Source organism: Rhinopithecus roxellana, chromosome 9 (assembly GCF_007565055.1).
Source record: "Rhinopithecus roxellana isolate Shanxi Qingling chromosome 9, ASM756505v1, whole genome shotgun sequence".
NCBI classification, from domain to species: Eukaryota; Metazoa; Chordata; class Mammalia; order Primates; family Cercopithecidae; genus Rhinopithecus; species Rhinopithecus roxellana.
Window position 1 is genome coordinate 59089713 of NC_044557.1, and position 16252 is coordinate 59105964.

Sequence of the window (16252 nt, forward strand, 5' to 3'; positions counted from 1 at the left end):
ATCTCATAGCTCAAGGATTAAATAAGATAAAGTATGTAATCACATCCTGCCTGGTTACTGGGCAATAATATACGCTCAAGTAATGTGTGCAGAAATGAATATGCCTCATTTGATGGGAGCACAGAGCCTAGAGCCTTTGGATTTGCTTGGGGCAGCTGAGCAGACTTCACAGAGGAGACATTAGCACTGGATTCAGAGAAAGTAGCTGGAAATGGCACTTCTGGAGAGAGGTCTTGGAGATAAACTTCCTGGGGCTTAGCCTGGGGGCTGTAGCTAGGTGAAGCTGCAGGCCAGGCAGTTTCCAGAGGAGCAGCCACAGCAATGGGATCTGTGGCAAGATCCCCTGCCCCAGAAGCCACTGAGTCACACCGAGGCCCAGAGGACTCTGTTTTGTTCCAAGTGAGCTTTCGGCTGAAGGACAAGCCTGGACAGGGCCTCTGTTGCTGGGACTTTGTGCTCAGCTCTGTTTTATGGGAGCAGCTTGGAGCCCTGCCTGACCCCTCCCGTCCCTGCAGGGAGGCCCCAAGGAGCCTCAGCCCAGATTCCTAAAGTAAGTTCCAGCTCTGATTTAGAGAGGGGTATGTTTTGCTTAGAGCTTTATTTTAAGCCTCACAGCACCCAAAGCAGAAAAGCCATAATTATTGCATCATAGCAGTAGGTGTAGAGGTCAAGCAGCCCTCAGGATGAAATCCCAGCTCCTTCAGTTTTTGACCTGGTGTAAGTTATTTAACCTCTTCAAGCCTCTTTCCTTCATCTGTCAAAGGGGAGTAATAAGGCACACTTCCCAGGCATGTTACCAGAATTAAATAAGAAAACACGCATTTTCTTACTTAACACAGTGAAGAGCTTTGTGCCTGGCATTTATTATTTACAGTTGCTGTGTGGGAAGGTTCAAAGAAAGGACCTGGAGACTCTCTCCCCTGATCTAATGAATCATGGAGTCCTGCAGACTCAGTGTTTCTCAAACTTTATGTCCAAATCACCCAGCGATCTGGAGGATGCACAACCTGATCCAGGAGGCCTGGGTGGGACCTGAGGGTCTGCATGATTGATGAGCTTCCAGGTGATGCCCTGGCTGCTCTGCAGGACCACACGGTGAGCACAGGGCTCCAAACACTTTTCTCCCCCTGCCCCACTCCACCCCAGGACTCCTCTCCCCTCCATCAGGGCCCAGGTAATGCTCTTCTCACGGGTTTGGCTTTGTCCAGCCTTCCTCACCTCTATGCCTGCAGCTCACTGTTGCATCATGATTCCTCTTGAAGTGTAGGAGAAAATGCTGATAGACAGTCACATATGATCGGAGGAGCTGCTGCTTCTGCTGGGGGTGAGGACAGGGGATGACATGACTCTCTCAGGAGGAGATGGCCTTTTATCTAGCAAAACACCTTGGAGACTGCTTGGTGTGAGGGAGATGAGGCACCCAAGGCTTGCTTTCAAGGGGACCTTAAGTGGTCTGAGGCTTAGCAAGATAGCTATTTGCAGACATGATCTCCACGTGTGGATGGTGGCTGTTAGGCTATTTGCTATGACTCAGTTTCTCTGTTGAAAAAGGGCTTAGAGGGGGCCAAACCTGTTGAAATAGGGCTTAGTGGGGGCCGGGCGCCGTGGCTCATGCCTGTAATCCTAGCACTTTGGGAGTCTGAGGTGGGCGGATCACTTGAAGTCATGACTTTGAAAAAGGGCTTAGCAGGTTCCTGGGATTGTCAGTGAGGGGAACTTGCTTTGGGCAGGCAGCTGGATGCAGGGCCCAGACCCACCTTCTCCTACCGTATCACTCCATCCCTGCTTGGCTCCAGTGGAAGGTGGGAGGTGGGGAAGAAAGGGTTCAGTTCAGCCTTTAAGAAACAATGGTCACACAGATGTTTAGACAGATTAAGTCTTGCTTTACAGAGCTTGTGGCCATTTCCATTATGTGCTCAGAGATACTCTGGAGAAAAGAGGAAAACATGCAGATGGATGCTGAGGAGTAAGGCTGATGTCCCGGTCAAGTGGTTGCCTGCACTGCTGGGGTCTAGATCCCACACAGGCCTTACCTTCAATTGGGATGCCTTCCCACAGTTTTCTGTTAGCCATTGGCTTTGGCAGGTAAGAAGCACTGTGCTGGCTTCACATAATTCTAATGTCAAGAAATACAAAATTGAGATTTACTGAACTGTGCAGAAACGAAGGAGGAGCTGTGTACCAAGAAAGAGTCCTGAGCTGCAGTCAGAGATTTTGCTACCAGGGGTTGGAGTGGTTGATCTCTAAGGTCAGATTCTAAGAGAAGATCTGGAGGAACATAATTTTCTAGCTGATGAATGAAAGAATGCAGATGGTAATTACTGCACATAAAACACATTCAGGAGGACATTGGGACCTCTGTGAGGCTTTATCTACTTTTTTGGTCTTCTTGTATAAAAGAGATGATTGGAGTGAGCCTAGCTGGTTTGTTAGCTAAACACAGATGTGCACTTGCAGCTGTAGTTACACTTGTTGGGCTGTCAGGAGGAAATTGTATATTGTGTATTCATGAGAAACTGATTAAACAGAGGAAACTGAAGGTTCACTGGTGATGGCTGTGATCTACTTTGATGGACTACATATAAAGCAAATGCTTTAAAACATTTGAGGACCTGGAGTTGATCCACAACACATTATTTTACACCTATGGTGCCTCTGTGGAATTAAAAAACACCACTTTCATCATCTTATTTATTTACTTACTTACTTATGTATCTGCTTCAAGAAAGTAACGGAAGCAACTTTAATTAATTAAAAACACATACTTAGTCCAGGTGTGCTGGCTCATGCCTATAATCCCAGCACTTTGGGAGGCCGAGGTGGGAGGATCACTTGACGTCAGGTGTTCGTGACCAGCCTGGCCAACATGGTGAAATCCCATCTCTACTAAAAAAATACAAAAATTAGCTGGGCGTGGTGGTGGCTGCCTGTAATCCCAGCTACTTGGGAGGCTGAGGCAGGAGAATTGCTTGACCCTGGGAGGCAGAGGTTGCAGTAAGCCAAGATTGCGCCACTGCACTCCAGCCTGGGAGACAGACTGAGACCCCATCTCAAAAAATGAAACAAGACAAAAAACCCCACATATGTAAACTGGGTAGCTTAAAAATAAGTCAGAAAGAGATCAGAAACCATAGAGAGGAAGTGGGAGAATGTTCTGCCCAGAACCTAAAGTGAGATACTAGGTATTAAATGTAATTCTGAGCCTCTCATCTTGCTTTTTTCACCTTCTTATATATGTGACTCTGCTGGAGTTGCATTTCTCATGGATCCTTCCAATGAAGTCAATAAAAATTTCCCCAGGAGTCCCAAGCTTGAGTCTGGATCAGCATTTGGCAGATTTCTGAGCCTAGAGACAGAGCACAGGCTTCTCTGGCCCATGATCTCTGCCCTGTGAAAGCCCTTGCCCTGATCTCGGCTCCCATGATGGGCATCCAGTGGCAAGGGGGCCTCTGTGAGTATATTGAGATGAGCCAGGAGGCCTGATGCTGTGCCTGAGACCCAGTCCTAAGAACAGGCCCACAGCTGGTGTCCACGCCTGGCCCATGTTCCCTGGCCAGCCTTCTTCCACCTGCTCTGTTAAGAAGAAACATGCACCCTGTGGCAACAGTCTAGCTCTCCTCAGCCCTCTTTCTTTCCCTGAGGATGTCCTTAGTAATTGTGGCTTTAGTGATGAGCAGCACCAGGAGGCCTTGGGGCGTTGGGCCTGCGGAGCAGGGAGAAGACAAGGCAGGGAGATAGAAGGCTGGAGTGTGGGCAGGGCCTTGACGGCCATGCTGAGAACCCAGAACTTCGTTCATGTTTCAAGCAGAGACACGGCCTGGTCAGATTTGATCTTCACTTGGCTCCCAGCTACAGTGCCTGAAGACAGGCCTGAACACGCAGCCCACGGGGAACCTGTTATGTGTGGAGCTTGGCAGTTGAACCTGGCTGGGGTTAAAGGTGGCGGTGATGAAAGGTGCTGGGCATCCGGGCTTCCCACCTCACCTGTGTCACTTCCTCTGCTCTCTATTACTCCATCACTCCCCAATCCTTGCTCTCCGAGCTCCAGTGACAGTGAAGCTCTAAGTTCCTTGGAAGGACTCTGTTTCCTCCTGCCTCTGGGCCTTCCCATGACAGCTGGAGTCACCTTGCCCTAGAATAAACCAACAACCTTCACTTGGTGATAGCTGCTCCTTCCTCAGGGAACACTCCCAATGCCTCATCCCAGGTCAGGCCTCCCAGCACCTTACAGTTCCCATATGAAACATGCACTTCACTTGTAATTACATGGGTGTGGGGGACAACACCTATTTTTGTGGCCTGGCAGCTTCTTTATTTGGTGTGTGGCTATGGTACCCTGGGTTTATTTTGAGGTACCACTCCTCCTCCACCATCATCCTGGGTGCTTTGGGTAAAGTTGACCCGACTCCTAGGAGCCAAGAGTGGGCCATGTGACCAAGATAGGCCAATCAGGACAATCCATGCCCCTTGGCTTCTGGGATTGGTTCAGAAATAGGCAGGTGATCTAAATAAGCCAATCAGGGCTAAGGACACTTGGTCCCTGGATTTTGGTTTGAGTTCTTGAGATCCTGACTTACTTCCATGGTCTACAATGGTGATGTGAGCCTGAAGCTGCCTAGGCCACCATGAGTAGCCTGAGAATTGAACCAGCCCAGAGGGTGCAGAGCCAAGAGATGGCTCCTAATGACATCATTTAAGCTCTAACTCAAGCTGTCCCTGAAGTCAAATCTATCCTTGCACATTTCAGCTACAGGACTCAATTCTCTTTTTAAACACAGATCTGCCTGGGTTGGATTTGGTGAGTCACAACTGGACAATCTCCTCAGCCTATGTTATCTTCCTTCTGCTATGAGCACAGGGGCTGTATTTGTGTCCCCAGGACCTGGCTCAATGCCTGGTGCCTAGGAATGTTCAACAAAGGAATGAATAATAAAGAGAGGGGTCCCGGCTTCTCCAACACTACGCCTTCACCCTTTCATACCTGGAAATGAGACGCAGATTGTGGTTCTCTCTGGGTGATGATCTTATTACAAAGCCCTGTTGGAAACAATTTTCTTCAGAGCAAGGAACTCCAACTACAAGAAAGTAGCCACTTATATGGTGTGACAAAAGGGGCCCTGGGAAAGCCTTGTCGCTCAATAAAATTTACAAAGTGCCTTAAGTTCTATTGTTAGCAAGATTCCTTTGGCTTATGGTTCTCAGAACACTTGAGAATTCTCTGTAAATATGTCTGTATTTGCTTATGTGAGTATAAAGAAACTCTGAAACGATACACAAGAAACTAATAAAAAACAGTTACTGAGAGTTGGGATGGGAACTGCCCGGATGGAATGAGGTAGGCACAGGAATGAGAACTGTTATAGTGTTTGAATTTTGAGCCGTACACATGTTTTGGCTTTTCAAAAATTAAATTAAAAAAAGAATACCCTTGAGAGTGCAGAACCACTAGAAGCCATTAGCAGCTCTTCCCAGCTATAGGGGAGGACATTTATTTACTGGCTTGTTTTTCAACTGGAGTAGCTGGTTTCAGAGGGGAGGCCCTGATAGACTGGACAGGAGTGGTTTGTCTTGGTTGAGGAAAAAGGAGGTGAAAGAGGGATGCAGAAGCCAGGGGACCATCTAGAGAGGCCTGGACTGGGCAAATCACTGAGAGAGAAGAATTAGGCAGGTTAAACAGAGGGGCAGGACATCAAAGATACTTTCTCAAGGGCCTAGCCACCCCTGGCTGGACTTGATAACTTCCAAGACTCTTTTTTTTTCCTTTAAAAAGTTCCTTATGCTAATGCTCTGTGTCTTCAGGCATGTCCCTTGAGGGCTCTGAGCCTGTGGACTCATCTGTAAAATGAAGGGGTTTGATGAATTACCTATTCTACTGTCCCTTCCACCTGTGCCGCTTTCATTTGAAGTTGTCTTCTCGCCGACTCTCCGTGTCCTAAAGCCCCACTCCTGTTCAGAACAGATACGAGTTATTACCAGGGAACACAACCTGTACCTTCATAACATGATAAGCTTAAACACCGAAGAGAGCTTCAGTGTCAAAGCATTTACTGGGGGTATTCACAGTTCCTTCCTGTGTTTAAATATGGCTCACAGAGGTTAAGCAGAGGAGCAGGTAATGAATTAGCTGAGCATGCAGCTGCCTGATGTACTTCCTGAACTGCTCACCTGTACCCTCTGGGGCTCCCTCACAGGCCCTCTGATGCCCTTGTGACACAGCGTGCTCCCTCACTGCCCAAGGGACTTCAGCAGAGCTGAAAAATCTGTGCTGGTGGCCATGACCCTAGAAAGGCTGCTGCACTCACTCCCCTCAGATTGTCACAGGCAAGGAAGGCCCTCTCTTACCTTAGGAACAAAGTGGTGACAGCTTCTGTGGTTGTCAGGCAGTGGTCGGGGGCAGCAAAGGGAGCACGGCAGCATTTGAGGATGGCTGGAAGGACACAGACCTGGTGCGGGTGATGGTGGAACAGGCAGGCTGGTCTGTGGGGCTGGAGGGTGGGCATGGGCCACAGGCACAGGGGCTGCTGAGTAGTGGAAAGGCAGGAGTTCACCAAGGCCTTGAGAGGTGACAACATGCTAGCAGCCCTAACTCTCGGCGCCTCCTTGGCCTTGGCGTCCACTCTGGCAGCGCTTGAGGAGCCCTTCAGCCTGCGGCTGCACTGTGGGAGCCCCTCTCTGGGCTGGCCAAGGCTGGAGCCAACTCCCTCTGCTTGCCGGGAGGTGTGGAGGCAGAGGCGCAGGCAGGAACCGGGGCTGCGCGCGCCACTTGCGGTCCAGCGCGAATTCCAGGTGGGCGTGGGCTTGGCGGGTCCCGCACTCGGACCGGGTGGCAGGTGCCGCCGGCCGCAGGCAGTAGGGGGCTTAGCACCTGGGCCAGCAGCTGCAGAGGGTGCTCCGGGTCCCCCAGCAGTGCCGGCCAGCTGGCGCTGAGCTCAAATTCTCGCCGGGCCTCAGTTGCCTCACCGCGGGGCAGGGATCAGGACCTGCAGCCCACCATGCCTGAGCCTCGCCACCGCCCTCCCACTCCTCCTCCTTTGAGTGTGGCTCATGGCTGTCCAGGTAGCCAATGGGGAACTGGAATGGCGCTGGAGTGGGCCTCAGCTGTGTTCTGGAACCTTGAGCACAGGGCTTTGGCATGCGTCTTTCTACCTCTACCACCTGCCCCTGCCCTTCAGCTGCCCTGGGTGAAGAAAGTGCCTTTGGATGTCAGGTGCCTCCCCATGCCAGGGTCCTGTGTGCTGGGAGCTCTGTGTACCTATCACCTGGTGGCTGGCATTAGATGGCCTGAACTCTCTTTGCCCAGAGTGTCATAATTCACACACCTATTTCTTTTAGAAATATGACCTCGATTGACTTCTCTTACTTTGTATTTCTTAAATATTTTTCATTTCCCTGATTTTCCCTGACCTTCTCCCATTCTCAATCCCTGCCAACAGGAATCTCATTGATAAATCCACTTTCTCCCTCCCTGCCCATGTCCCGCCCCTTCTTCCAAGAAGCCCTTGGCAGAAGGCTTCACTGATTGCAAGGTGATAGTTCATAAACTTGTCTATAGCCCTAGGGGGTGGCAAGGCAAAGGGAGTGGGCTAAGATACTTTAGCTATGGGAGGGAGAGATGAAGAGACAGTCAGAGGCTAGGCTAGATGTTGTTCTTTTTCTTTTTAGTTCTGTGATCTTCAGAAGCTACTTAGGCAACATGACCCAAAGTCTTAAGACATCTGTTAAATACTGTATATCTACAATATGAGTTATATAAGAAGGGAAGTTGGTAAACAAAATGAGTTTGGGCTTTGCAGTCAAACACATCTGGATTGAAATCTCAGTTTAACTATTTAGCTGAAGTGTGATGTGGACAATTCTCTGAAGAATAATTACTTTTTTTTTTTTTTGAGACAGGGTCTTGCCCTGCCACCTAGGTTAGACACAGTAGCCTGGTCATAGCTCAAGTAATCTTGAACTCCTGGGTTCAAGCGATCTGCCTGCCTTGGCCTCCTGCATAGCTAGGACTATGCCAGGCTAATTTTAAAACATTTTTTGTAGAAATGGGTGTCAGTATGTTACCTAGAATCTTCAACCCCTGGCCTCAAGTCATCCTCCTGTCTCGGCCTCTCAAAGTGCTGGGATTATGGGCATGAACCACTGTGTCTGCCAGAATTACCATTAAATTTGACTCAAGAAACAACAAAAATGTTTGAACTATTATTTTATCCTATTCCCTGTGGTTTCCTGTATGTTTGAAATATTTCATGATAAAATATATTTTAAACAGTCAGTAATGCTCAACAAACACAGACTCTTTCCGTGCCTTTAGAAAAAATATTAGTTGCTCTTATCCCTAGTAGTACTAATAGAAATTGACACAATTTTGTGAAAAGGTAATCTGGCGATATCATCTGAATTAAAAACATGTAAATTCTATAACCAAGCAATCCCAGTGTTTTTGGGGTAGGGCTTTAACAGAACTACCATTTTATTCTATATCTCACAATTCTATGAACCTTGAAACCAGACAGGCCTGGCCCGGCAATGCTTCTGCTCCACATCAGCTGAAGTCACTTGCTGGTGTTTACATGGCAGACTGGCAGGTCTGGAGGGTCCAAGATGGCTTTACTGAAGTTGGCAAGAGTGGGCTCCACTGGCACTATCCACCAGAATGCCCACATGTGGCCTCTACAGCATGCTGATCTGATTAGTTGAATTTGTTACAGGGCAGACTACATCCATGGACTTGCTGCTCAAAATATGGTCCACAGAACAGCAAACAGGCATCACCTTGAAGCTTGTTAGAAATGCATAATCTCTGCCTAGCAGTACCACTTTTAATAATCTGTTTCTAAGGAAATACTAGCAAGCATGTGTATCAATATATGTACAAAGATATTCCCTGAAGCATTTTTCATAACTGAAACCAAGATCTCCATAAACAGAAGAATGGTTAGAGAACTCATGGAACACCCACACCATGAATACCACAAAGCCATTCTAAGAAATATGTGTATATTGCTCAGGAAATACGGCCATGATATGCTGTTTAGTAAAACAAAAGCAAATGGCAGGATAATATGTAGGACAGGACCCATTTCTATTAAGAAAAATATTTCAGTAAATATCTCTATCATCTCTCCATCCATTCATCCCAAAATCTGGAAGGACAGACATTAAATGAGCAGTGTTTCTCTGTTGGGATAATGGAGGGATTTCTGCTTTTTATGTACTATATTTCAATGCACAAAAAAGTGAGATCATGAAATAATTTTTCATTTTGTTTTTCAGTCCATCAAAAAAAGCAACAACAACTCTTAAAAACAAAACCAAATTACTGTACTCTGGAAATATTTTTGCTGAACAATCATGCTCAAAGGTCATGAAGATATGGTTTCCTGGCCTCAAAGAGCCCATCAGCATTAACCTGCATGCCCTTGCGATTTCCTCCCTTAGCTCACCAAGGTCCTTACCTTGATTTTCAACCTTTCATTGTAGGTGAGGAATCATTTCATTGTTTCTCTTTAACTTTAGATTCACTTAGATTCCTTTAAGTGCCACAGAATTGATTTTTTAAGTGAATCAGTTAGAAGGTTCCAATTTTTCTTTCCCAGAAAGCAAGCTCAAGCCCACAAGCTTAGGCTCAAGCTCAAGCTCACAAGCTCAAGATGACAAGTGCTTCTGTGTTGAAAGGGCTGGAAAACTTCCCTGGAAAGATCCTAATATTTGGTGCCTATCCTTTTCTCCTAAAAGCAAAGACAGGGGGTTTACACTAGGGAGGATTTCTATTTTCAGCCAGAGAAAAACATTAGCTCCACCACTATGGGATATTGTTCACAGCAGGCACATTTGGATGAAGCGTTCTGAGTGCTTTTCCTGAGAGACCAAAGCCCAACAAAGAAATGAGATCCGGTCCTCAGTGTTGGTCTGCCCGCTATGGGTTAGATTCTCAACTTATTTGTTTCACTGTTTAGAGCGCTCGGGATGGTGGGTCTTTTACAACCCTGAGTCCCTGGAGACAAATTTGTCTCTTTCTTCTTCACTGTAAGTCACTAACTCTACCCCTGGAAAGGCTGCTTCAGGACCTCCCTCCTTTGCTGGGTCCCTCAGGTCTCAGAAACAGCCAGAGTTGGGTTCAGAATGTGACTTGAGGACTCAACAGCTGACTTGAAGTTGCAGTAAGAATTATAGACCCATAAAAGGGACGTTTAACTGAATTGCTTTTTCCCCCCTATCTGGAAGCAGTATGTTTCCAGCACAAGCATTGACACATAGGTTAGCAGTTTCCATTTTGGTCACATTATAATCAATGATGAGCAACAGGGGGATGGCCAGTGTTGAATTTCACTCGGTTGTGAAGTAGCCTAAACGCACTGTGCGTGGTGGTACTTGATGTGTGGTACTGACCAGAGTCAAAGATACCTGATGTAAAAGACCAATGATTACAGTTCCTTAGGAAATGACCCATGTTTTGCCAACCCTCGCTCCTATGTGGTGTCTGGCACCTCAGGGTCTACTGCCATGCCTGGCACAGTGCAGGTGGGCATTTAAGTGAAATGGTCCTCTGCTTTGAAGGCTCTAAAATGTGTCACTTTGGGCCTCCTGTTGTAAGATGAAACTTGGTGGGACAAACATTTTAAGGTAAAAAAAGAAGAATGTTGAAGGAAAAAACCTATCTAGAATCATGGCAGAGAGCCATGTTTAAGGTATGCATTTTTACATTGTACAGAGATCTCAGCAAATAATTCACACTTATTAAGTAATTACTATGTGCCAGGAGCCTCGCTAAATGCTTTCCATGGATTATCCCATCCACTTCCTCCCAGCATCACTCTCTGTTAGGTGAACATTCTTATCCCTGTTGCACAGGCTGGGGAGAAGAGGCTCAGGGAGGATACATGCCCTATAGAACATCACATGCCCCATAAGGCCAGTATTCAAATCCAGGCAGTCTAACCCTAGGCCTGTGCTCATAACCTCACACAATGCAGCAGCCTGTTTAGTGTGAGACTCTGCTTATTATTATTATTTTTTTGAGACAGAGTCTTGTTCTGTCGCCCAGGCTGGAGTGCAGTGGCCAGATCTCAGCTCACTGCAAGCTCCGCCTCCCGGGTTTACACCATTCTCCTGCCTCAGTCTCCCGAGTAGCTGGGACTACAGGCGCCCGCCACCTCGCCCGGCGATTTTTTTTTTTTTTGTATTTTTTAGTAGAGACAGGGTTTCACCGGGTTAGCCAGGATGATCTCGATCTCCTGACCGTGTGATCCGCCCGTCTCGGCCTCCCAAAGTGCTGGGATTACAGGCTTGAGCCACCGGGCCCGGCTGAGACTCTGCTTATTAACAGGGGCAAAGGCAAGAAGTGGCCTGGAGCTCCTTTGCTGAGGACGTGGTGCTGAGCATCATGAGTGCACATGTTATCTGTGCCTTCAAACTCTTGTCTAATCCCCCATCCCTCAAAAAATTATGTAAGGATTAAGCATTATATTCTTTGAGAGCAGATCTTTTACAGTTTTCCCTACATACCTGTGAATGTCAATTTTACTTGACTCTAAGAACTTAAAATGGCTTCTACGTTATGTAGTTTCTCTATTGTTTTCCATCCACTTTCTAGAGTCCTGCTTTCTACCTAACATTGCTAATAAGTGCTGCTCTTTGCAATGGAAGATGGTGCCAATGACTCGCTTTCAAGAGGGCCACACACTCTTAAGATACTTCTCCTAATGGGAAGAATTTGTATTGTCAACCTTTGGAGGCTGTTATTCTTTTCTATGTAAAGTGAATTGGTCATTAGGGAACTGAAACCTTGAAGTTGGCACTGACTGTTTCTAGGGGACTAAGAGAAACATTGATCACAATACACACTCAACCCTAAATAAAATAATTATTTCTGAATGATTATGAAAAGAGATTCATAGAACTTTAATTCTGGGAGGGACATTAAAAATCACTTAGTATAACCTAATATTTTTATACAGGCAGTAAGATCTTTTAGAGAATTGTTTTGTAATAGGTGAGGATACTAAAGCCCAGAGAGGAAAATGATATGCCCAAGGTCTTATTGCTGTTAGTGGATTGTAACCCTGGCTGTACAACGCTAGAATAAGTGGGAGAGTTGTTGAAAAGTACCAATGCTTGGGTCTCACTGCAGAAAAATGATTCAGATTTTCTGGGCCTAAGGCCTGGGTTACTGACACTTTTTAGAGCTCTCCAGCTGACTCTATCTGAGGCCAGGGTGGAGAAGCACTGAGCTAGACAAGAACCCAGCCCCCAATCCCGAGACTGCCAGGGTTAGCAAACCCATGGTAGTCTCTCATTCCACACCCCTGAGCCCATGGCAGACTTGACTCATGGGTCACCGAACTGTTTCCTGCTGTGCCTAACCTGGCCTTCTCATACTGTTCATGGAAGCTGCTGCCTGTCCATGAGCACTGGGAAGACAACCTGAGACATAGCTACAGTCAGGCACTGTATCTTGGCTCCTCTAAATAAAATCATACAAAATATCTGAAAGTATTATTCTGGTAACACTGGGATTGTATATTCTCACAGTCTAGTGTATTCATCTATTGGTCTGTCAAGGCTCAATGGGGGAATACCAGGGTGAAAGCCCTGTGTTACTCAGCTGAGCTAGGTCTGAACACTACTCTGCCATTTACAACCTGTGTGATTTTGGGCAAGTTTTTGTGCCTCAATTTCCTCCATGTCTCTTCTCTGGTATTAATCTCCAGCAAAACTGAAGCCTGGACCCTCAGTCTTTCCCGCTTTTTAAATCTATCTGAACCCCAATCCACTTAATCCCCGATACTAACTTGTTCTTATGAACAAAGGCTTGGTAAGAGTTAGCACTTAGGCCTCATTCCCAAGTACTCAGAGTGCCCGGAAACGGCCTTCCGAAGATACAATGCCTCAACACCATTTTTTCTTGAGTATTGTGTACTTTTCTAGCCAGAAATGAACTTTGCAGTCTCCTAACAAATTGGATTCTATTTAAATCAATTCTACTCAAAGGTGAGAGCAAAGGATGTAGGCTGCTGAACTGGGTGCAAACAACCTGACAATCCCTCTCCCCGACCTCCCTCCCCACCCTGCAGCCTGGGTTACCACCCAGGGCCAGAGCCTGAGGTTACATCACACATGGAAACTGCCTTGTTCTAGCAGAGACCAGATGCAGTTAGATCAAGGCCGCTCAATCCCCCCAAGGCTCTGATCCCTATTGTTTTTTTGGTTGAAATATGAGTTCCTTCCAGGCTCTCACCCTAATACTGCTCGTTCTTCCCCATCTCTTGCCACCCCCTGCCTTCCCTACCACCCCCAACTGTTGCCTCCTGACCAACTTCATTCACCATGCCTTCTGGAATGCCCACTTCATGGTAAGTGAGCTCCTCATGCCCTCACCCTGCCTTAACTGAACATGGCTTTCTTGGGACTGTCTTCCCGAGGTCCTTTCATCTCAAAGAGTGGGATGTCATTCTTCTCCTCCTGAGTTCAACAGGTGAGGGTATACAATCCTTCTGGGAGAGGAGACAGAGTAACTGTGAACAATAGTACCACACTTGGAAAAAGTGCTTGTCATTTTTCTCTCTCAACTACTTCTTATAATTAGTTCAATTTGTATCTCATGGGACTGTATGGGACAGACTGAATTCTTAACTCAATCCTAACTATGTCTCTAGTGCAGCCTCAGAGAAGACAGATGATATCTTTTGGAACCCATGTCTCTCTGACCCCAGAATCTGGGATCTTCCCCACCACGCACACCACATCTCCCAATGTGTGGCTAGCACAACACTAGGTGCACCAAGGTACTTTTAGAGGAACAGTACTCATACCATCTGCAAGTTAGAAGAAAACTTAATAGGCCGGGTGTGGTGGCTCATGCCTATAATCCCAGCAGTTTGGGGGGCCAAGGCAGGCAGATCATCTGAGGTCAGGAGTTCAAGACCAGCCTGGCTAACATGGTGAAACCCTGTCTGTATTAAAAATACAAAAATAAGCTGGGTGTGGTGGCGGGCACCTGTAATACCAGCTACTCGGGAGGCTGAGGCAGGAGAATTGCTTGAACCTGGGAGGTGGAGGTTGCAGTGAGCCTAGATCATGCCATTGCACTCCGGCTTGGGCAACAAGAGTGAAACTCCATCTCAAAACAAACAAACAAAAACAAACAAACGAGAAAACAATAATCCAATCCTCATTTCACATTTGAGGCCAAAGACACTCTGGCTTACTTAGAGTGATCCCAGGAAGTTAGTGACAAAACTCTTCCAGTTTCCCCTGTACCACTCAGAGACTTTAAAGAGCTTGAAATCTAATCTCCAAGATGAATACAATAAGCACACAAATAATTACAATTCAAGGTATTATATGAGAAACAAAGTCTGAAAGCAGATGGGAGAGGGAGAAATTACATCTTTAGGCTGGGGTAGGGTGGGCTAGGAAGGGTAATCAGGATTGTGTACAACAGTTCTCAACCTTTTTCATAACGTTTTTACACTTAAAAAAAAATTTGTGGGTACACAGTAGGTGTATATATTTACGGGGGTACATGAGATATTTTGATACAGGTATGCAATGTGAAATATGCACATCACAGAAAATGGGATATCCATCCCCTCGAGGATTTATTCTTTGGGTTACAAACAACCCAATTATACTCTAAGTTATTTAAAAATGTACAATTAATTATTCATTATGTATTGACTGTAGTCACTCTGTGGTGCTATCAAATACTAGGTCTTATTCATTCTTTCTATTTTTTTTGTACCCATTAACCATCTTACCTACGCTGCCAGGTCCCCACTACCCTTCCCACCCTCTGGTAACTATCCTTCTACTCTCTATGTCCATGAGTTCCTTGTTTTGATTTTTAGATCCTACAGATAAGTGAGAACATGTGATATTTGTGTCTGACTTATTTCACTTAACATAATCATCTCCAGTTTCATCCATGTTGCAAATGACTGGGTCTCGTTCATTTTTATGGCCGAATAGTATTCTGGTGTGTACATGTACCACATTTTCTTTATCCATTCATCTGTTGACAAACACTTAGGTTGCTTCTATTGTAATCAGAGCTGCAACAAACATAGGAATGCAGACACCTCTTCAATATATTGACTTCCTTTCTTTTGTGTATATACCCAGCAGTGGGATTGCTGGATCACATGGTAGCTCAATTTTTAGTTTTAGTTTTCTGTTCTCCATGGTGGTTGTACTAATTTACATTCCTACCAACAGTGTACAAGGGTTCCCTTTTCTCCAGATCCTTGCCAGCATTTGTTACTGCCTGTCTTTTGGATACAAGCCATTTTTAACTGGTATGAAATGGTATTTCGCTGTAGTTTTGATTTGCATTTCTCTGATGATCAATGATGTTGAGCACTTTTTCATATGCCTACTGGTCATTTGTATGTCTTCTTTTAAGAAATGTCCATTCAAATCTTTTGCCCAGTTTTGATTGGATTATTAGTTTTTTCCTATGGAGTTGTTTGGGCTCCTTATATATTCTGGTTATTAATCCTTTGTAACATGGAAAGTTTGCAAATATTTTCTCCCATCCTGTGGGTTGTCTCTTCATTTTGTTGGTTGTCTCCTTTGCTGTGCAGAAACTTTTTAATGTGATATGATCCCATTTGTCTATGTTTGCTTTGGTTGTCTATGGTTGTGGGGTATTGCTCAAGAAATACTTGCCCAGACCAATGTCCTGGAGAGTTTCCCAATGTTTTCTTTTAGTAGTTTCATAGTTTGAGGTCTTACATTTAAATCTTTAATCCATTTTGGTTTGATTTTTGTATATGGCAAGAGATGGGGTCTAGTTTCATTCTTCTGCAGAGGGATATCCAGTTTTCCCAGCATCACTTACTGTCTTTTCCTTAGTGTATGTTTTTGGCCCTTTTACATTCTTAACCCCCAAAGCTTGGTTATATCTATTGATTTTTATTGTATTAGAAATTAAAACTAAGAACATTAAAATATACATTAAGACCATATATACTTAAAAATAATGAACCCATTATATATTATCACATTTTTATGAAAATAACTGCATTTTCCAAAACAAATGCAGTGACAAGCGTGACATTTGTTTTCTATTTCTGCTGCTCTGTTTAATCTCTGGCTTAACAGAAGACAGCTGGATTCTCATATTTACTGCTGCATTCACTCTCTTGAGATACGTTGTTTTGGCTGAGGCCTTAGAAGAAAACTCAGCCTCATGCAGACATACAGCTGGAAAAGAGGGTAATAGTCTTTTCAGGTAACTGTGCCTATTTATCAA